This window comes from Grus americana, chromosome 6 (genome assembly GCF_028858705.1).
Source record: "Grus americana isolate bGruAme1 chromosome 6, bGruAme1.mat, whole genome shotgun sequence".
Classification (NCBI taxonomy): domain Eukaryota; kingdom Metazoa; phylum Chordata; class Aves; order Gruiformes; family Gruidae; genus Grus; species Grus americana.
This window is the reverse complement of record NC_072857.1, coordinates 12,151,496-12,174,501: the sequence shown is the minus strand read 5'-3', so window position 1 is coordinate 12,174,501 and position 23,006 is coordinate 12,151,496. Positions and strand designations below refer to the sequence as shown.

The 23,006-nt window shown below is 39.0% G+C and overlaps 1 protein-coding gene across 1 annotated transcript in view; it reads right to left on the bottom strand.

The window, feature by feature from the left end:
- MYLK (myosin light chain kinase) overlaps positions 1-23,006 on the bottom strand; it is a 209,937-nt gene that overhangs the window by 176,263 nt on the left and 10,668 nt on the right. The window contains exon 2 of the mRNA XM_054830581.1: positions 21,524-21,597. The gene's annotated coding sequence lies outside the window, so the exon portion shown is untranslated. The remainder of the gene's footprint in view (positions 1-21,523; positions 21,598-23,006) is intronic.

Sequence of the window (23,006 nt, the reverse complement as noted above, 5' to 3'; positions counted from 1 at the left end):
TCTGCCCCACTGAGGCTTGCATGGTGTCAATAAATCCTTAGAATTAACTACTCACCTAGAATCAGAACATGGTGTACTGCAGTCGGGATGCTTCTGATAGGAAGGAATTTCCCCGTAAGATTTCAGTAGAAACAAAGGTCAGGAGACTTTAATGGTTTTGTACATGTTGTGTAGAAACACTAATTTGAAACACAGTGTGGATAAAAATAAGTATTGAATTGGATCCATTTCCACTGACTCTTGGAAATGAATACTGGGGTTTTACTGATACATTAATAAATGAACAAAATTCACCTCTGATGCAATTGATGCCAGTGATGGATTTATTTGGGGCCTTTAGCCTGCTAATCACATTAGTGAAGGTCCAGCTGATAGAAAAACCATCGCTAGAGATGGCACTACTTTCCTCTCCAGAAATACTAAGAAACAGCTAGTGAATGATTTAGGGATTTTTCCATGCATATCATTTATACAAATCTTCCATTGCTTCATGCTAATGACAGTCAGACAGGTAGCTAATGTCACAAACCAAGAAAGACAATTTCAGCAGAAAAAAACCCAGGGATTTTGCTAAAGCTGTTTTCTACTGAAAAGCTCAAATGGAAACTTATTTGGCATCTTTGTTGGAGCTGAATTGGCAGAGTAAGATGGAAAGCACTTCTGTATCTCATTACTGCCTCTACTATCACTAGCTAGAAACTTTGGAAAAAACAGGCCCCTTTCTGTTTAGATACAACCATGCTGTTGCTGTACAGAGTGTCTGGCTTTCTCTTTCCTTCTCCTTAGTACGGATGACATCTGCATAGAAAAGCTCTTTGTCTTTTTAAGGCTTCACCTACTGCTGCTTATTTTCTACCTGACATCTATTTGTGATATCACAGACACTTCCTAAGTAACAATTACAATGTCAGCAGGAGAAGGATCAAATGCCACCAGACAAACACATGTAATTGTTTCCAACTTAATTCTGGTTTAACTTGGTGTAGTATGCATTTTCATTAATTAAATGCAGATAAATTTGGCTTTCTAAAAGAGGACTGCAAATTAGTACATAGAAAGAGCAATATCAACAGCTACCCAATCTTCAGTCAAACCAAAACAAGACCTGGATTTAAGGTGAGCAGTAAGTGCTGGGAAGAAGCAAGATGTGTAAGAACAACTCTGCTTTCATGTCAGGATTCCCCACAAATAAAGGATGACAGGAAAAAGAGATCAAAAGCCACAATACTTGCTTGACTGCAGCAGGAGAATTATTTCTGAATAGCTGCATTGATAAAGGAGACCTAACAGCTACTTTAATGGAACAGGAAAGGTGTTCTTACATCTCTTGTAAGCCTAATCAGGGCAGTATGGTATACTATAGGCATAACCAGGCCAGTTCCAAAGCTAAAATAGCAACACAAGCATGCTAATCCACTGGACTAATTATCACTCTTGATACCTAAGCTAATTTTTCCAGGTGTTTCTTTGCATAAGATGTATCAGCACAGAAAGCCAAACTGTGGACTCTCAATATTTTGCCTTGCTTTTTTAGTTTAGGGAATGCAGTTTCCATCCAGGAGCAGCAGCAATCTGAATTCCATGATTACACTGTTTAGAGCCTGACACTAGAAAGACAACATAGTCTAGCAGGCAGAACAATCAAGTAGTAGGAATTCAAACATCTGATACTATTTCTGGATAAAACCATTTCATTTTTCTTTCTCTTTTTCTTCTTTTATCTTTGGTTTATGTATTGAATTTCAGTGCAAAGAATCTGTGTGCTTGTACAGAGCCTAGCACAATGGCATCACAAGCAGTCTTTTTTCAGTGTAACAAAAAATACTACATCTTTTGTTTCCAGGTTTTCACAGTAGGGTAGGGCTCTGTCTCACACTTAAAGATGTCTGGAAAATGGAATACTATATCCAGATTAACACAGCAAGAAAACAAAAGCTTAAGTCAGCCATATAGCACAAAGAACCATAGTCCCTTTGCACATCCAGTCTTTAGCTACTCATTTCACAGCTAACACTGGAAATTAGCCCCCCACCATCCTCTTCTCTCACTAAAATTGACTGATTTCTCTTAAAGTCACATACACTCAAAGGGCACATTTGTTACAATTGTGCCATATGTGTTCAGACAAAACTATCTGCAGTCAGATTGGGCTCTTTAGACACAGTGAGATCAAACAGCTCACAAAATCCTTTGATGGAAATTTAATTCTTTAAAAATATGCACAAGGTAATTGAAAACACATTTTATGATATTTCAGATTATAAACAGTAGATCTCTGGCTGGGTTGAACAAATAGCATTAAGCCTTTTTCTTCCTTCTGAAAAACCACAGTACTTGGCAGCATGAGGCACTGATGCGTCTTCTGTACCAGCACAGGGAAACCAGTGTTTATAATGAAGACCTTGTGTTAGGATGCAAATTGGACTCCAACAGAAGAAACTATTTGTAAGTATCAGTTATTGTTCAAAGCCATTTTGTGATATTAGCATGTTTTTCCAAGATCCAAGCACAAGGCCTGTGTTTATTACATTTTTCCTCCCCCTGCTTTCCCTTGCACAAGTCTTCAGGAAAAAGCAAAAATAAGTATCCTTTGCTCATAACCTCCAGTCTTATCATCAATCCTGTGCACCCTAGAATGCAAAGATATTAAAAACCATAAGATAAAGGTTTAGAGTAACAACTCTAAGTCAAGCTTTGCTCACTTGATATTTAAATCTTTGTCTTCGCCAGTACTGTGAAACATTTGATGAAACAAATCCATATGTATGCTTTATAGAAACAACAGTTACAGAGGGAGGCACACTGCTTTATCCATTAACTATCACTTCCACACACTTATCAAGATCTGTTTGGTTTCATCACTAGTACTTTGTGCATTTGCTATATGAAGGAGGAAGCTCTGAGCAGCAAATGCCATGGGCAGTCCAAAACTTTAGCACTTTGTGCTGCCAGATTACCCTCACTTTGCTTCTATTTGTGCAACAAGGCAAAGCCTTGTGTTAGGTATCAGAAATGCCATATGTAAGAACAGGACAACTGAAGTCTCATGTTCCTCTGAGAGACAGGATGTTAATGGGATGGGGTAGGGTGAATGAGGACTTTTCTAGCAAAACCATTTAAGAAACAGTATCTCTGTCACAGCTAAAGCATTTCATGGAAAGATGCACACTAGTGTGAAGGAGGTAATTTCTAGTCAAAGAAAAAAGTGCAAAATCAGCTTTGACTTACCCCAAAGGGGTCAGGACCCAGGAGTCCACAGATACTCAGAAACTGCAGGACAGTCTGCTTCAGACTATGCCTGAATCACACATCTGCTATGAACCTCAGTCTTCCACATGACTTAATACATGGGAAGTGCCTCAATGCATTTAAAATGTCTTTCAATAGACAGAGTATGCTGAGTCTGTGTCTCCCCTTTCTCTTGTCCTTGAGGGAAAAGGAGGTGGGGCAAATCCAGAACTGTCCGGGGTCACCTCTGTGGCAGAGCCACAGAAAACTCTGCATGCTCAACACACCAGGAGTCAGGCTTGATTTGAGTGCATATTGCTCTTCATTATCTGTCACATTTTTGACAGACTCCGAGTAACCCAGTGCCTACACTTTCTCCTCAAACTAGGTATTAAACTACTTCAGTCCTAAAAAGGAAACAGCTATGATTTTTATTTCCACAGAGTTGATGTTTCACTTCTTCCAAGTCAGTGGCCCTTGAAAAATATGGAAGTTTTGCTCCTGAGTTGGAACAACACAGACCAAGGAAGGTTCAAAAAGCAGGCCAAGACTGACACAGACTTTCACTAAGGTAAAAGGCACCTTCTTGCTTGCTTCAGCTTCCTTGCTGCTTGAGCTACAAATGAGAGAGTAAAGACAAACATTTGGTGAAACAATGATACATACCCACTCACTCTCAACACAGGTAGGCAGAAGGGGAAGCAGACAGAAGTCTTTTCATTGTGTGGGTGTTAAAGAGAAGCCCTTATTTCATGGAAAAAGCTTCCTCACCTCAGAAGCAGCTGCTGATGTTTAAGCTAAGGCTTCCTGGTTTGTTAGTTTCACTAGAACACATACAGCGACTGAGAAATCTATGAATTTGAAATGGTAGGGTATCATCCATGCTTTGAAACAATGCTCTTGTTTTCCCTGGGTCACTGAAAGAATGTGCTGCCCTTTGTACAACAGGAATAAGTTGTTAATGTGTGAAGTCTAAAAGGCTACACTCTTCCATAAACTCATTTTAAGGGATTCTTCATCATAACTACAGTTTTGAAAAGTGAAACAATCCAAAAGAACAGTGCAATCTAACAGTAAATCAAGCTTTAAAGCAAGAGCACTCTGAAACTCAAGGAATTACAATTCATTGTGTAGGGAGGCATCTGCACCAAGGTAAAACCTAGCAAGCCAGTGGTAAGGCAAAACTGAATAGGCTGCTTATTGTTCTGCACCACTCTCCCTGGGTGAAGTGAAAGTACAGGAAAATGAAGTCTTTCCTTCTCACAACTAAAGATAGAACAATGCAAATCCCAGGGCAGCATTGACTTGTTAAACAGTTTCTGCTGGCTCTATTTTAAAGCTTTAAAGACTTTGAAGTGGAGTTGTAAACTCAATTGATTTCAAACAAAAGGCTAATGTAATCCACTTTCAGCACCAGTACCATGCTGGCAGTGAATACATCCTTCTCAGTAATAGAAATTACTTATTAGGGTTTAAAGCAATTTATTTCAGTGTTTTCAAGTCACTTAAGAAGTTGGATAGGAATTATCTTGGCTGAATTCAGCCACAGGGAAACAAAGCCAACCTCTGGACCTGTTTTACTAGGGAGACTGTAAGGCCTCCAGGAACACTGGCATTAATATGTGACACAGTCATGTGCCCTTTTTGTCCCAAGCTGCTTTCCAGGTATTGTAGTTTTATATGTGAATTGCTACACCCAGCCCTGGAGAGCAGCCATCGCGGAGGTGGGATGCACAGCTTTAGCTGTGCAAGGTCAGCAGGATCAATAGGGCAGTAGTAGACACTGCATCATCTTAATGGACTGGACAGCTATCAGATTCAGACACTGGAAAATGAATGGAGAGTTTGGGAAATACTGGCCACCCTTAAAAAAATTTATAACAAAGTCATGAAAGTGAACCAGTTAAGGAGCTTGTGGCAACAAGATCAGAAGTCTCCAAGAATAGCCAAATGGAAAAAGATCTAGGAGAGAATTGATTAGAAGAATATGGGACAGACTGAATGGAATTACCAATTGTTGAGTCTAAGAAAAACAGGAACAAGTGGAACAGAACAGGTCAAAGATTTAAACCTTTCCAATAAGTTTCACAGCATTTGGCCCCTTCCTTTGGAAAGTACATGTGATACATCAGGGAAAGTAATGACTCAAGGCAGAGTGTGAAACTAAGCAGATTTTAAGGTGGCCTTGACATAGATTTACATATACGCATGAAAACTGCACTGCCTGTTTCACTGTGTATTTGAGTTTCTAAATGAAATTTAGGACATGTGTTAACAAACCCATCGAGCTGGGATGGAAAAACTTGCAACATAATTTTTCAAGGCCAGTGTTAAGTGATGGACAATTCAAATCCAAAAGTAATTCAAACTTCACAGCGTAACTGCAGGTCTGTTCAAGACCCAGTGAATAGAATTAAGACTATTTTGTCCAGCAAATGTTTTCTGGACTTGATCTGCTATTTGATCTTCCAGGCCTCTTGGCAAAAATCTAATATGTCATTAATGTCCAAATAGATCTGGACAAGAAGAATCTGCTTTCAAGAAGCTTCTGTAAGGGGAGGACACAGCCTAAGAGGATTTTGCTATAACTAATTATAAATATTGAAATTAATATTCCCATATTGTTGACAGTTTCCAGTGTTTATCTATTCCTGGATTCTACAGAACTGATTTCCATGCTAATCAATAATGTATCTACACTGAATGTCTTGGAAAGCTTTACTACTTTCTTCTTCTACTTTCATACCACTTGACTTCATTCCAGACTGAAGTACGTTGAGGCTAGCAGTCTTTTCCCCAAACTATGACACTGAAGTCCTTTAACATAAAAGCAATTTGAAAGTATCAATAACAACCTGTAATTAGATAAATTAAGTCATGTTTGATATAATGAAAGGAAAAGGAGATTTTCAGCTGTATCTCAGCCTCTTAGAATGGTTATTTAGCAGCTGGAGCTGCCTTAAAATAAAAGCTCATACAGTAAATTTATTCCACGTTCTTAACTCAGATGAGCACAAAACCATTTTTAAAGGGCACGTCAATTCCTCCTGAGCCAGGCTACATAGCAACAGCACTCTCCCTCTCAAACTAATCATTTTGTGCTAAATGAAAAATATAAATTATTCTTTATTTCTGTCAGCAACAAAATACAGCATACACTTCTCTATTTCATAAACTTCTACTTATCAGGTAGGAAGCATACGTGGTCTCTCCTCCTTCAAGCTAGATACGTACCAACACCAAATCCAGCAAGTAGGCAAATCTGTTCACATGCCTGGGGTGTCAAAGAATTCCGTGAGCATGAGACTGCCAGCAGGCAAATACAAGACTAACTCCACCTGAAATATTATGACAAAGGTCCATTTTTTCCCCTTTCTCTATTCACTTCATACTTTCCATTGTTTACTGCTGCTCATCTATAGCTAATGTTTCATTAAATGAGGAGACGGGCTGCACAGATACTCAGCAGTGTTTAGCTCACCCTGCGCTGTTAAAAGGCTGCCCAACACAATACTACTCACCTTCATTAAATACCCTACCATTTTTCTAGCTGCTTTGATGCACAATGAAACAGTTAATGTTCACCTTTAAAGTTATATCAATGCCATTTGAATTAGCCATCCATTGAATGAATGAGAGGAATTCACACCTCAAGGCTGTTTCAGGCTGCCTGCCAACTCAGGTGGCTATGGCTGAAGGAGTTACATGCTAGTCACTCTTTAAAAGGTTTCTTCGCAACTACAAAAACTAGAGTTAGTTTGAAAACTTCTGGCCATAGAAAACCATATAAATGTGGTATCTGTCTGGCCCCCAAACTTTAGCTAGTCATTTTTAAGGAAGCCTGCCTCATTAGTTTAAGAGTCCTGTGTTTAAGCCACAGTTCCTTCCTTTTCCTCAGGACAGGATTTTTCAACATGACATGCTCCTCAGCTCCCTGAAGATGGCTTGCCTAGAATTGCATACATTCACACTGTATGCAAGCTGTATTTTAATATGCATGGCTAGGGAAGAAAGCAGCCACCTCTGCACCCCCAGAGGAGCATGAAAGCTGGAATATTATATAAATCACAAAAATAGGCACTGGGCCAGATACCAGAAAGGAAAGCAATTCTCATTCCTAAGTACTTGCTGGTTTCCTATTGATTGTAGTGGGAAACTTCCAAGTTCCCGCTCCCAGTCTCTGGGACAGCAGCAAAAATATACACACTTTCTGAGCAGACCACTATAGAAGTTAACAAACCAGTGTGCCCCTGCAGCTTCACTGCACTGGCTCACACATTGCTGATATGACACTGGCATTGATGTGGAATTCACTTGTGGCAGTTACAGGATTAAACAAGTAAAATCCAGAACAACAAAATCTCACATGCATTTTGCCCATATGAAATACAATTGTCTGTCACTTGTCAAAGGAGATTTACTGAACTAACAGCTTACAGTATTGCTTCCTTCAAATTCACAAACATGAAACAGAGCACGACAATTTCATCCCTTCCCTGACAAAAGCAGGAAATCCATCCCCCCCCGCCCCATGATTTTCAGAACCAAAAGTGGACAAACAGAAAGGCTAGCAGCTGGAAAGAAGCATGGATCCCAACTTTGAAAGCAGCATCTGAATTACCTAGGTAACACAGTAAGTAGAAGTGGAAAAGGCTTCCAAGATGATTAAAGCAACAGCAAGTGAAGCTGAAGTGCATGTATAGATGCTGCAAAAGAGACAAACCAGAATTGGGATCAGCACCTCAAAGCAATTGCTCTCACGAAATTCATGGAGTCACACTGAACAGGTGACTCAGAGAAGTTCCTGGATGATGCTCTGGCACATGGGGCTACTGTAAGCCTTGATGTAAAAGAGAGGAATACAGAATACATGCAAGGATGCAGTTTGACCATTAAGTGGAACGTTACCAAAATATCATGTCCGTAAATGGAGTCAGACAGCTAGAGATGTTGGAAAGCAAGACATAAAAATGCCCCAGTGTCTCATTCTTATGTATATCCTATCTCCAGTGACCATCAGTAGCGCTTGCCTTGTGAAAGAACACATAAAGCCAGAGTAAGCTTACAGCAATTCTTTCCCAAATACACCCTCCTGGCTTCTGGCAATCAGCAGTTTATGGACTTAAGAAGCCAGACCATCATGTTTCATAGTCCCTGAGTTTAACCTCTTCCTGAACCCATTTTGGCCTTCTTGATATTTTATTGCAGTGAGTTCCACAATCAATTGCATATGTCTTGTATTAAAAAAATAAAGTATGAAAATAAGAAATGTTTTAAGCTTGTTGTCTGAATTCTACTGAGTTCTTGCTTTATTCAAATGAAGCTAGGACTGATTATTCCCTGTTTACTTTCTCCACACCACTTCTAGTTTTATGACACCCTCAGCCTCCAACCAAGATTTGATCCAAACTAAAGAGTCATAGTTTACTCTGTGGTCCTATGGATGTCATTCCATATCTCCGATTTCTCTGCCACCCATCTCTGAATCATTCTCAGTTCTGTCAAGCCTTTCTGAGTTATAGTCAGAGCCGCAGATATGAGTTTTGAAAATGCCAGAATAAATATTTCTGGTTTATTCTGTATTATAATTCCTAACTTTATTATGTGACCACCCCTGGAACTGACAATTTGAAAGAACTACCTACAGTAATGCCAAAACCACTTGCTCTACATAAGAATAAATTACATTCTCCATTAACATATTTTATGTGGATTCTCAAACCCTCAGTTGTATTCATTACTATAATACCTTTCTGATAGTCAGTCTAGAATTAACACAGACACCATGCTCAGCACCACAACTTCTCAACAATGCTGTAAACACAGGAAAACACTCATTCCACTTCAATAAAGTTTTTCAAGTAGAAAGTTGTTTTGGGAATAAGCATCCCATTAATTAGTCTCATATCATCCCTAGCACTTATAACATTTGACATACAGCAGAGGCAAAAAGCTGCAAAAAACATTCCCTCCATTCTTGAAAGTCAATCTGTAATGAATAGAAGCTCCATTCTCACTCTCAGCACTCTTGCTTTTTCCCCTTCTCCAAGGGCATGGTATGGCACATAAATCAGTAGCCTCAATTCTTCACACACACACCCCCCCACACCACCCATGTTAACAGAAAAGATGAAAACCAGCTGCCTTCTAATTTGCCTCTGTTTTAAGCAAGTGATTCCCACATTTATCAATATTTCATCTAGCTATTTTTTGGCAACAACGTTTTCCACATCACTTAGAAGTAAAGGGGTGACTAAGGATGGGAGGGGAGACAATAAATATAATCCCCATACAAAAGAAAAAACCCACTGGTGTCAGGTTTCACAGTAGTACACTTCCTTTGAAAGATTATTCATTGACTTTAATGATTTTTTCCCCTCGTGACATAGCTTTAAGTCATTTTCTCATTTTAAACAACCAGAAGAATCAAAACTAATATAGATTCCTTTGGAAGTAGAAGAAAGCTCCTAATTCACTAGGATCTTAAATGTGAACTCAAACAAAGATTGACCAATGTTAATCCACTCTTAAAAAACAAATAATCATTCAGTATACACCTCAGAGTACTTGGAAAAGGTTGCTTTTCTCTCACCCACCGAGAGCTTCTGAGTTCTGTGCATGCAACACTGGGTTCCAAAACAAGTGGCTCAGGACACTTCTAAGATACCAGATCCACAGGTTGAATACTGCTTGCCTGGATAGCAAGTAAGAGAAAATTATTTCCAAAGGCTCTTGGAGGGCAGAAGTGTAGTTTTATCCTAGGAATAGAATATGCACACACAAACCCTCCATAGCACAGGAAAGGTCTCTGCCAGTTCCCTGGTAACCAACTGTTTTGTTGACTAGACTGCTAGAAAACATTAGGGAAAGAAAAGCATGACTTGGCAGTAATGCCCTGGACTCAGAAGACATGAGTTGAGCCACCATCTGTTTGTGTTGAGAAGGGGTAACTACAGTGACCTTTGTGAGGGTACTTCATCTTTCCAGGACAGAGTTCCTCATGTCTTCACTTATAAAAGGATAGGACCTTTGTGTTTTTAAGTGGAAACTCCTTCCCAGGAGCTGTGCCTGTTAGCACTTGTAGAACAACACGAATAGGTTTCTAATCTTCAGTCTAAGGGGATCGTGGATCTACACCTTAAGTATCAGCTGCTACCAATGACAACATTCACCTCCTTCCCACTCCCCACCCCTTGTTCTCTTATTCTTACCCTTGCCTTTTTATTAACTCTAGCATTCACCCAAGCACAGGGGGAGCTGGATCAGGACTGAAAATGAAGTCGCATTACATTCAAAAGGACCAGAATTTGGCGTTTGAATATCTTCCTCTGTTCCAAGATGCTTTTCAAAGGTCCCTTGGTTACATGCTGTCTTAGAAATACATTTTAGCTTAACATCACAATATTCCTTAAATTCTTTCTCACCCCATCCCACCATGGGGGGAATGAACAAGCAGCTGTGTGGTGTTTAGTTGCAGGCTGGGGTTCAACCATGACAAGGTAAAAGGCATCCCATTCTGAGTGATCAGCCTTAAAACAAGCACAACGTGCTTGTTATGCTCAGCTTTCCAGTACAGTTCTTCAATATCCAAAAGATATAGGAGGCATCTTCAGTGAATTACACTGACAGTGGAGGTGTCCACACATGCATAAGTAAACTATCAAAACAAGTGTCATGTCAGGGAGCCTTCCTGGCATGGAATGCAATAGAGGACATATTCAAACCCCAGCTATAGCGCTTGTGACAATTAGTCTGCTCAGATAGACTAGGAAATTCTGTGATTCTAGCTGTACAGGAAGCTAACCTAAACCATCATATGAGTTATTTCTGGCATTACCTATTTAGTAACAGACTTTCATAACAGATTACAGGTGTAATTCTATGATTAAACATGCATTTTCTTCAGACAGCCAAGCTGACATTAACAAAGCACTAATACAAGCTCCAGAGAGAACCTGAGTTATATTACTTTTGACTCCAGTCAAAAACCATAATGCTCCTTTTGTGTTCAAAGAGAAATTACCCACTTATTGTAGAGCTTCTGCAACAACTTGCTTCTATAAGGCAGGCAGAAATTTCAAATGCAACTATATTCCTTCTAAAAAAGGACTTCCAGGAAAAAGATGTGCTGCAGTGAAGAACACCACACTGAATGAGATTACTGCTTGTAAAAATATCTGTGATATCAAAATCTTTAAAGTCAGGAGCACTGGTCTTTTAAACTCCAAACAGCTACGCAGATATTCTACACCTACCACGTGGAGTTTTAAAAACATGCATTTTAGGCTCACAGAATATAGCAGTAGATTAAGAGAAGTAGGACATTATGATTTCCATGAAAGATCAATAGACAGAGATTATCACATCAGAAAAAAAACACAAATGAAAATATGATTAAAACGTACCATTGTTTGCTGAGATCCAAGAAAGTTCAGAATCAGGATGGTAGAGACAGCTTTGTAAACGTTAAGTCAAATAAGCTGTCCAAATTTATAAACTATGAACCAGGGCCCCAGACGGACTGAGAGTTCACCAGTTTGGGGAGATGCTATAAGAGGTCTTCATCTTACCCAGGGAAGAAGGAAAACTAATGAACTGATAACCTAATGGCAGAGTCCCAGAAGTGTTAGGTGGAAAGGACATTTACACATCCCTAACCCAGTATCCCACTTGAAGCAGAACTACCATCAACACCTGATCAGATCAGCTGTGGTTTTGCCTACACCAGCCTTGAATACCTCCACAGAGGTGCCACAACATTTCTGGGCAACCAATTCCAGTGCTGCAATACCCTCCTAAGCTTCAATGTGAACCACCCAAGCTGCAACTTGTGGACATGGGCCCTCACTTTTCCATCTGCTACTACTGAGAAAAGCTTGGCTGTTTCATCTTTGTAACTTCCCTTCAAGTAATTGTAGGCTGCTATTTGATTGACGGCTCAGCAGCAAGATTATATATGAAATCTGTGAAAATTTCCCACTAGAGTAGGAGACACTTAACAATGAAATATCTTTGGAAAGAGAAGACTGAAGAGTCCAATTTTCAGTTTCCTCACTAATTTACAGAATTTAATATAAAATACACAGTATAAAACAGAACCTTTCATTAAAAACAGAGTTTAGTTAAAAATGACATTTTGCATCCACACTATTTAAAGAGAAATAACTTTAGCCCTAGTGTCTGTGATTGCCAGCTCTCTATCCCTCCCAAGAAGTAAAATAATAAGTTTCAATGTAAGTCCCCCCGCCTTAAGGACAGGGTGGAAAAGGGGAAGAACTTAATGAGTGTTATCTGCTCTTTTGGCAGTCAGAAGGTCTACGATCAAGAGAAAGAAAACCCATACAATGTGTAAAACCCTGATTTCATTACAAAATAGAAATAGTTTCTGCAGAAACTATTAAATTCATTAATTTGTTATATTAATAAATTCATTAATTCATTAAAATGAATTCTCTAAGTCTGTCATCATCAGTCTTAGATACTCAAATTTATGCTATTACAGGACACTTCTACTAGTCTGTTTCCTTAACCAAAACACGCAGTCTAACTAGACTAGTATGTTTAAAGTTAGCATGTTCATGCCAAGACACTGCACTTTCACAGTTCTTTGATTTTCTTCCCTCTGCTTCTGACCACCTTTGGGTTATGTCTTCATAAAGCAGCTACTGAATCAACACACAGAAAATTTATATTTTGCAATATGCATTCAAGATACTTTAAAGGTAAAATTTTGGGCCAACTAATCAATTTGGGAGAAAAAAATTAATCCATTTAGCTCACTGAAGCCAAAACTCTTCCCTAGGTAATTCTTCCTAACTCTAAAGGTCAATGGATTCAATGAGTACATAATGTTACCACTCCAAACTACTTGTGCTCTTAGATGAAAAAAGGCTAATGATCAGATCCAGACTGGGTGCAACTCCACTGACTCCACACAGTCTCAAACACTTTCAGAATAGTCATGGTAATGACAAGCAACAGCTGACCCATCCAAAACATGAAGCTGCTCATGTCTGAGTAAGAGTCACCTAAACCTGGCCATTCTCATAAAAATCAGCATTTCCATACTGCCCCAGTCTTCTATACACTGACATCAAGCTGCTGAAAAAGTACAGAGTTTTTTACCCTTTCTACATAAATTTATCTTATTAGGTGGCTTATTCAGCCTGCACTAAAAAGTTCAAGTCAAAGAACTGCTGTTTTATTTAAAGATTTTTTTTTAAGAAAATGTATCATAATTTAGACAGAGACATGATTAGTATGCTTTTAATCTTAAAATATTTTCTATACAGCTATAACTTAAGGGCTTTGTGCTTATTTTCAGAGTACACTTAGCTAACAAAAATCTGCAGAATGACAATTTTGAGAAGAAAAAAGGAAGGAAGAATTCCAACACCACAATATTTGTAACATGAAACAGCTTTTTTCTAACCAGAACTTGACCTTGCTTTTCAAAGGGAAAAGCATCAGTTGTGAAAAGGTGATGCCTGCTGAATTTCCCAACAGACAGAGGATGATTAGGACAGTGGGCAACATGAACTACTAAATGTACTGTGGTACACTCACACTGAGCTCGCTTTTAAGTAAATGGTTCAATTGCACCTTTTTATCAACGGAGAATAGACGCAGACATGAAGGAACATACTTATTTGAATCCCACACTGGTATAAAGTCGTGTTTGCCTCAGTATAGTGAGCGTGGGGGGGATGTGCATGCACTTCTTTTTCTAAAAACACTTGAATGCAGTTTTTAAGTTACAACAGTCAAAGTAAAAATGAGTGAAGAGGGCATATAAAATGCAGAAAGCAGGAGCTGGAAAGAAACAGTAGTCTGTCAAGCCAATTATTTGTCTAAGCCCTTGTTTTCCCCTCACCACCTTTTTCCCAAATCTAACTAATAGGGAAAAAACATCAAACAACCAACAGCCAGTATCCCTGTTGGAAGACTGGTATCTTCTATAGAGAGTTCAGCTGCAATGGTATTCATGTTCCTTTAAGCCTCTGTTTGAGCAATGTCACTATGGAAACAGCTCTGTGATGCCCTGCACCTTATCAGGCCTTCTCTGTTTAAATTCTTTTCTTGCGTTCTCAACAAAGCCATTCACTGAACCTCAACTAATCCAAGATTCTCTTAGGGGTGACATTTTGGTTTGGGGGGGGGGGTGGGGGGGTGGGGGGTGTTTGGGTGGTGATGGGTTTTGGGGTTTTTTTGCCTTCACTACTCTGACTCTTCCAAAAGGTTCTTTCCCCCACTAATGGTATCTGACAAGTTTTGTTTGACTCATCTCTTCAGTTCCTAGCTCAAAAATATTATTGCTTTATTTATTGCCAAGCAGATTCTATACATTTTTTATCCACACTTCCAAGTGACATAGTTTTCAGTGAAAATTCCACCCATTCAACAGCAACTTTTCCATTTTGGTTATAGCTGTTAGGAATCTGCCTGCATCTACATCAGATGTGCCTCTACGTTCTCTCTAGAGAATTCCCAGGTTAGAGGTATAAAGGGTTACATCCCTGTAATACCAACAGTTTATCAGTTCCAGATGCATAAGGAATCCTAAATCCTGTGTTTACAAATTCCAAATATTAGAATACTTTTGGGGAACAGAGAACAGGAGGGGAGCTGGGAAGCTTCAAGGTCACTTTATGCAAATGAAAGAGGGCAAATCTGGGTTTTGCCCTCACTGGGCAAATCTGGTGTACAGACAAGAGCCATAGCAGTGCTTTTGCAAACTAAGCAAATGCTCTAGCCCCTGCGGTAGTAAATGAAACGCATGCTATAATCCTCCCCCCATAAGTAGATATGAGCCAAACATTATTTAACCGTTGAGTTTTTGCAATACTGCCCATAACTAACTTAAAGCAAGGCTACAAGAGACATATTAAGGGAAGTTTCTGGTATTTTCCAGTGCGTGAGGAAGGGCAAGTCTTATCAGCTTGCATGAGAGTTTTGTGAAGAGAAGGATGGGAGTTATAAAACAAATTTTATTTTATTCACTTACTGCCTTCAATATTCTGGGTTGGCTGAGGAAGCAGAAGATATGGCAACACAGTAGCCAAAGACATGCTATGGCTCCTAGAGTTCCCCAGGTGGACTCGTATAAATACAAAGACAATTCACAATGAGGAACTAATCAAAACCTCCTTATGACTTCCACTAGGACAAAACAACTGTACATATGTTTATGCTTTAAGAAAAGGTGAAACTGGAAGAAAACATACAACTCAAACATTCCCCCTTTATATATTTAGCTGCATTATTTCTAGGCTTTCATTGAGCAACTGTCTGATGGAGGCAGGAGCAGCACAATTCACAAATAATATTCACTGGGGTTCAGTTACTATTTCAAATGGGAGTAAGAAGGGCTCTCAGGAACCTCATAGCAAGCCAGTTTCTTTCATGTTGTTGCTACTGCAAATTTCTATTTTCTTTACTGTTATAATATACCATCTAATAGCTTTTGTGAGGTGTAAAACATTACACATTGTAGTAATGGATTTTAAGTGGTATTTTCTGACACTTGCACAGCTTGCTTTGGTTTACAGAGGAACGAGTTTGAGATATGGCAAAGGAGAGGACCTGCATACCTAAAGAAACCTTATACATGCATCTAACCATGGAACAAAAGACTTGTTTCCTATTTCCACACAGACCAGGAATTTGCTGTTCTTTTTCAACCCATACCAGGGAGAACCACAGCAAAGCAGGTAAACTCCCTGCTCCTAAATACACCATTGCCTACCTAGAGACTGATGAAAAGTGCATGACAAAAGCAACATAGTTCATAGAAAACACAGTTTTCAGAGATCTTCTCAGATATGTTATGCTAAATTCCACTGATGTTCAACAGAACATAGATACTCCTGAAAAATGCTGCCTACACAAAAGAGGTAGACACCAAATAATAAATACATGTTCCAGCTTCATCCCTAGTGTATTAACAGGGAAATTTTTAATCTTTATTTTTATTTATTTTTAGGAACTACTAGGCACATAAGATGTTACTTTTTTTTTCTTCTACCTCTCACATTCTCAGACTAATCATTCTTCACATCTCTGGCAGCTATGACTCCACATCATCTCTTGCCATTGAAAGACTAAACACACTGCTGATTTTCAGGGACTTAAAAGGTGGGATATAAAACAGGGAACTAGGAAGTACTGTGCAAATTTAATTTCTTGCCACAGGTCACCTTTCACTGGGCAAGATCGGGGCATTTCCAGGGACACTGTGCATAAAGCCATCAGTGCCTCCAACCTCCTCTTGCACAGATGGCAAAGAAACACGACAAAAGGTCAGCCATGACTTTGGAGAGGAACAGTTCTATACCCAAAGCTGCAGATTTTGCAACCTAACCTGGTTAACTTCCCTATGCATGTACTCTACTGGTTCATTTTGTTTCTCACTGTAAACATCCCTCTGCTGGGTTTTAGCCCTAGTCTTGATAGCATACTGTTAGCAGATATTAAACAAAAACAAAATAGAAAAAACTTACATAAAACAATTCTGAGTAACAAGGAGCTGGGACAACCAGAGACACAAAAGTCATGGGTGCAAAATGAACAGTGAATATATTTAGGTTAGAAATCAGAAGAATGCTTCCAATATGGCAGAGGAAGAGCTTCCCACTAAAAGAAGCCTAATACCACTTAAAGATCAGAGTATGAAAGAGGTTGTATGGCACAGCTATTGTAAATAAGGCTGGACAGGCCCCCCTAGACCACTGGGTCTCATTTCCTGCAGGGATCATACTGAAGCTGGATACTTCCATGTACCACGTTATCTTTTCATTATGTCGTGCAGTTTCCTCAGATTACTGAGAGTTGTGCTTACATTTCTGAGGTCAGATCTGGGCAATTTGCCTTTAGCCTCATACCACTGAATGCACTTCCCTTCCTCCCTCCCTGCCCACAACTTTAAGAATTAAGCTGGGAACATAAATCTCTATTTCACATTTCCTTGGTTTAGACAGACTAAACCAAGATGCTCCCCACCCCTCTCAAACATCTATAGCAATGAACCCATTTTGGAGTAATTTCTTCTCCTGTGGAAGCCACTAGCCAAGGACATTGATATGTATTTTCTCTCCACATTAATTCCATTTTGTAATCCAAACTCAAGCAAGACTTTGGTTGCTTCTGTATTCAGGCTGCTGTGGGTCCCCAGAAGACAACCAAAGTGGTGAAATTAATTTGGAACACTGGTTTTCCTCAAAAGCTTTCTCACAGAACGCTTTAGAGATCCTTCCACTAGCAATTGCTCACCATACAGTTGCCATTAATTACTGCATGGGAACATTTGGCCAGATATACACAAGACAAATCACGCATTACAGATTTAGTTTAGTACTATGGTAGGAGGAGGTGGCTTTCTCCTGTTGTGTCTTGTATGCACCATTTCAAATTCCTATGGCATTTTTACTGGCCTGACTGTAGACAGAAGCCAGTAGGACTCAGTAGCAAAGCTGATAAAGGACAGGTCAAACTGAATTTAAGTGAAGTAGGTAAGTGGAGCTTTGCCAAAACCATGAGCCTCTCCCTGCTACACTGTACAATACCAACCTAGAGGCTGTAGCAAGTTTAAACCCACCATTAAATCTGTGTATCAATGAAAGCCTCTATTTCATGGTCTAGAAGAAAATTAATGTAATGATTAAGAGAAAAACAGAGTTACAGCCTTGTTGGCACAAGCAGTAGAAGAACCAGTTGCCAGTCTTCTTGGAATGAGGAGGCATATTGCAATAAGAACCACATTTTCTGTAAGAAATCTCAGAGAACACTACCAACAAGTTCTCTCTAACATTTCAGATTTATAGCATGGCCTGGCTCAGAACCACTGCAATTCAGAGCTTCCTTGCAACAAAAACTATTAAAGTTTGAAACTCTGGCCAAGGCTTTTATTCCTATAGCACTTTATTATCTCCCTCTCTTCTAGTGCTAGAAGTCCAACAGTACAATGGTCTCCCTAGGTTATATGTTAAAACATGTGCAATAACAGTTCAGAGCTACAGCATCCACCTTCCAATAAAGCACTTTCTGTGCAAGCCACTGGGGGGATGTGAGGTCCTGAGGTCAGCAAAACACATCTCATTCCACGTTGATCTCTTCTGACATTGAGATCAACAGATAAGAAAGGAAGAAAATTGTGCCCTAGCATGTCCATAGGTAGAATCATGCATTTATCTGAATCTGGTGTGAAACTGTAATGCAATGAAGGTGGATTTTTTTTTCTATCTCATTCCTTATAAGTTATGATGCACAAAGTGTATGCAAACTACTGTTTGCACAGAGAACAGCTCATTTAGAAATAGTTGAACTAGTTTTAAAATGAGTTAGTGGCCATGAAACAGCACAGCTTGCAAATCCCACCAAGAAAGTAAGCTAGTTTTCAGTTTACTAGGATAGGGACTTCCCACTGAATCCAGCTCCTTTCCCTTCAGAGATATGAAACATTTTTCTAGGAGTGAAAGAACTCAGATCCATCAGAGGAACTGCATTGTGGCACTCCTAGTTTCCCAGATGATTCTTCTGCCCAACAAGTCTTCAACTTTCTATATTGATATATGGAAGAAATCCCCTTGTAAGGAAAAGGAGATTAGAGGTTAATCTTTGCTTTAACAATAAAAATAAAAAGCCATTTCACAAACCATTTCAGTCTCATGGGTTAAATGGAACCAGCTGCACAGTGGCCACTGTGCAAACAGAACAAGTGTGTCACTAAAAAGAAGCTATTTCTTGGCAGCACAGAAAAGTGGATAAAACACTGCACTGTTGTCACAAAGGGACAGGGAGGAAGGTTAGAAGGGACAGTCAAGTCATTCCAATACACTGGATACTGTCAGCAGTTCAGTTTAACCCCTTTCACACCTATATTGAGACTTATCAGTGCTACCTGGGTGAAACACAAAATGCAGGAAGACAATTCATTAACAGTGGTGCCTCAAGAATTTCTAACAGCTGCTGGCTGCTGCCTTGACTGAACTCAAATCTCTGAATTTAAGTCCTGTGAAATCCAGTATTTGCCCCGAGAAACATGTCTGGGATTATCCCATAGATTCCGCAAGCACGGGATACATGCAGCTTCAAAAGACAGCTCCCTGCTAACTGAAGGAGGAGCAGGTATTACAGGGTTTTTAAGTCTCTGCAACCAATATAGTTATCATATCCTTTTACTGTATTACTCTATAGACTCCAATAAATCTACAGAATTCAGCTTACCACAAGGCTACTGTTTTTCAGAGTGACTGACCCAATGACTGGTATTTATTTGCAGACACAAACTCCATTAAAAAAGAAAAGAAAGAAAAATCCACACTATTCCCCCCTCGTCACCACAAAGATGACATCTTATTGCCAATCTGCCTGCCAGGAAACCATCTGGAAACAATATCAATACCACAATCTATAGGCATCCCTCCAATGCATTAATCAGGTCAGAGTTCAGTAACTGACAGCATCTTTAAGAACTGGCTGTGGTAATAAAGCACAGTCAAGATCAATCCCCAGGGTCTAGTTAGTTCTTCCTCTCCTTTGGTGGGGTTTTTTTTTATTTTTTTTCCTTCAGAAAACATACAGCATTAGCATTTTTTCCCCAGTGTTTGGTTTTAAATTTACCATTTCAGAGAACTTCCAAGTGCAAGCAAGGCCTCTCAGTTTGACACACACACACGCGTAATGGAAAATGTATACCACCTCACTGAAGCAAATGCAAGTCCTCTCACCCATGAGCCAGGAGAGTCAAAGGCTTCTGCCTTGACAGTAGAGTTATCCATATAAACCCTCAAAAGGGCATTGAAAAAGTCTGGAGATAATTAAATAGGGCATTACAATGATTTGGAGATTGGGAAAGATATATTCATATATGTTTATTGTAGCCAAAAAGTGTAGAGTTCAGTTATCTCAGAGAAAGACATACCAAAACCCAGGGGCTGGAAGCTAAAGCTGCAGAAGTCTCAATTTGAGAGTGTCTTTCTTCTAAATAATGAAAAAAGTTAACAAAATCAGAAAATAAATGTATGTGATTTTAGTCTCCTATCTTTCTGAATGAAGAGGCAGTTTTCTAGGAGATATACTCAATAACTTGTTAAAATCTAAGACCAATGAATAAACACACACTTCTGAAAAGCAGAAGCACAGCAAATCCCTCTAGATGAAAAAACAAAACAAGCAAATCGCAACTACTGAGTTTTATCCGTTCAGTACAGCTCTCCATAAAAAAGTTATATAACATCACTGCACTGGAAGTAAGCAGCTGTTCATTATCTTGGACAAAACTCTTTGCGGGCAATGAAAAGATCTTCTTCAGTGTTTGCACAGCAGCTGGCACAATACAACTCAAAGTTAATTGTCGCATTACGTAACTGTAATGCCAAAGGGAGCAGCCAGCCCTTGCTCTGAATTTAACTGGAACTGTTCAAAATAACAGCATCAAGTCCTGACACAGAACCTAAACTCAGGACCTAAACTCAGGTTTTATTTTTGCAAGTTGAGATTCAGTATTTTTCAAACAGTTCAAGCTTTTTGTTTTTCTAGCAAGCTCTTTTTTTTTTTTTCAGTTTACAGAAGTCTCTGTCTGCTGTAAGCCTGGAAACTTTGCAGAGCAGTTTTCCTATAAAGCATATTCAGATTCTTGTTTGAGGATGGAGAAGAGCAAATAACTTTGTCATCTGGAAGGGTCAAGGTACAGGGAGCCCATGTAATAAATTTAAAGGGTGATTTTTATTTATTTATTTTTCAGGCTACAAACTTCCAAAGGTAGTTAGTAATAGCCTCAGGCCCAGTTTATAAGCATCTAAAAATCTTCTTGGTGGGATAGCTATGGATAATAGGAAGTCAGATGCAAACTATTTTTACATTAAGTCTCCCATTGTGGGGGAAAAAAATATTTTAGCTTGCCACTAAATTGATGACATTTTGATATAATTAATCCAGTTGAGCCAACAGAACTATTATTAATGCAAGTACAGGGCAAAACCTTACATCAGAGAATTGGGTTAAAAATTAACCTAAAAATAATTATCTGATGAGCTCCAGAAATTCTGCATATGAAGCATGCAGTTTAAAGGTAAGAACTTAAATATTTGATAATACCTAAACATTCTTGTGGGTACACTTACATTTATAAGTGACTTTTCTGTTTGGGTTCCCCCCCCCAGTACATTAAGCTAAATCTAGCTTAAGCCTACATTACAGGTAATGCAAGTGTACTCACTCAAGTTTTATTCAATGAACTCCTAAATTAATTTTAGTTAGAATAAGACAACTTTGGATTCAGAAGCTTCACCTTGCTTACCTTTTTTTCAGGCCTTAGAGAAGTCCTTTCAAACTCCTTTCCCTCTGATCCTTCTTTGTAAAGTGTTTTGAAACCTAGTGAGGAAAGGAGTAAGAACTATGTATTTGACCATACCATTTGAAAAACAGTCTAGTAGAAATCCTGCAAATAATTCACATTAAGGAATGTATTTTACAATTAAAAACCCTAAATTAATATGCTGTTGAAATTATCAATACCTAAATATCAGTCAAGTGAAGTCTGGCTGAGTAGCTACATAAACCTACTAGTCTAACTATAAACTAGAAAATGATGTCTAGATAACAAGTAAAATCCTTCTGAAGCCTGACACTGACAACAATTGCACAGCTAAATACCTCCATAGAGGCCAGTGATCACAAGAGATCATGATAGCCACTGAAGTTTTATTTGATAAGAAATCACTCACGAGAATGGATTAATCAGATTCAGGACTGTAAGAAGTCTTCTGTATCAGGAAGTCCAGTTCCTCTATGTCACACAACTGTTTCACTTAACATTATTTCCCTTGCACATACTACAACAAAGTGATGAGGTACAGGTTTTCACCACAGATTTTATTCCAGTCACCTTTGAAGAAACTGCTCTGGAAAATTTCACTTTCATTTTTTGCAGTAACTTTTAAAGTATACAACTCTACATTATTTAGCTCCTCACATGATGGGGAACTCCTGCAACTCATCAAAGTCATCATACAGAGACAGCGTGTACATTTCCAACAGCTTTCTGGTCCAGGCAGATAAGTAGTAGGCTTGAATCCAAGACAACAAAGCACAGACACATAGATTTGAAGAAAGATTGGTCAAGCACTCACAGGTTAAGTAAAGGCTCAAACAGACAAGCTCTGCAAGTTTAGGTGTTTCTATTTACAGACTGCAAGGTGACTGCTATAGCAGGGGACTGGATGTAGCCCAGAGTAAAAAAAAAAAAACACCACAACAAAACCAAAAAACACTGTGCTCCTAGTAAAAAGAATATGCATGACTTTACTGATACAGGGCAAACACAATACTAGGTTTATTCAGCTGTCTAGGTGTTATTGGTTAATATTAACTTCAAATAGCTAAGCAATATTAATCAACAATATCTCGTTTGCATATCTTGTTTCAATGCTGGATTGCATCTGTAAAAACAGCCCTTCAAAGTGCATCTGTAGAGATTAACTTCTGTACTGCTCCTTCAAATGTATGCACGTGCTTTATGGAAGAAGGACAATCTTCCAGTAACTGCACAGAAATGAATATAAACACACTTCAGCTCTTGTAAACATGTCCATGGAGACCTCTCATAACCTCAGAGTATTCTCCTCCAGGGTTTTTCCATGTCTTCAGAACTGGAAAAACAAGGCTCTCCCCTTACTGGATGTTTTAAGTGTAGGGGTTTAGAATTTTATGAAATCCTGGGCCAGATTATGTATAAGTGCAAAGTTTTAATCATCATTACATATACTTTGTATATGCAAAAG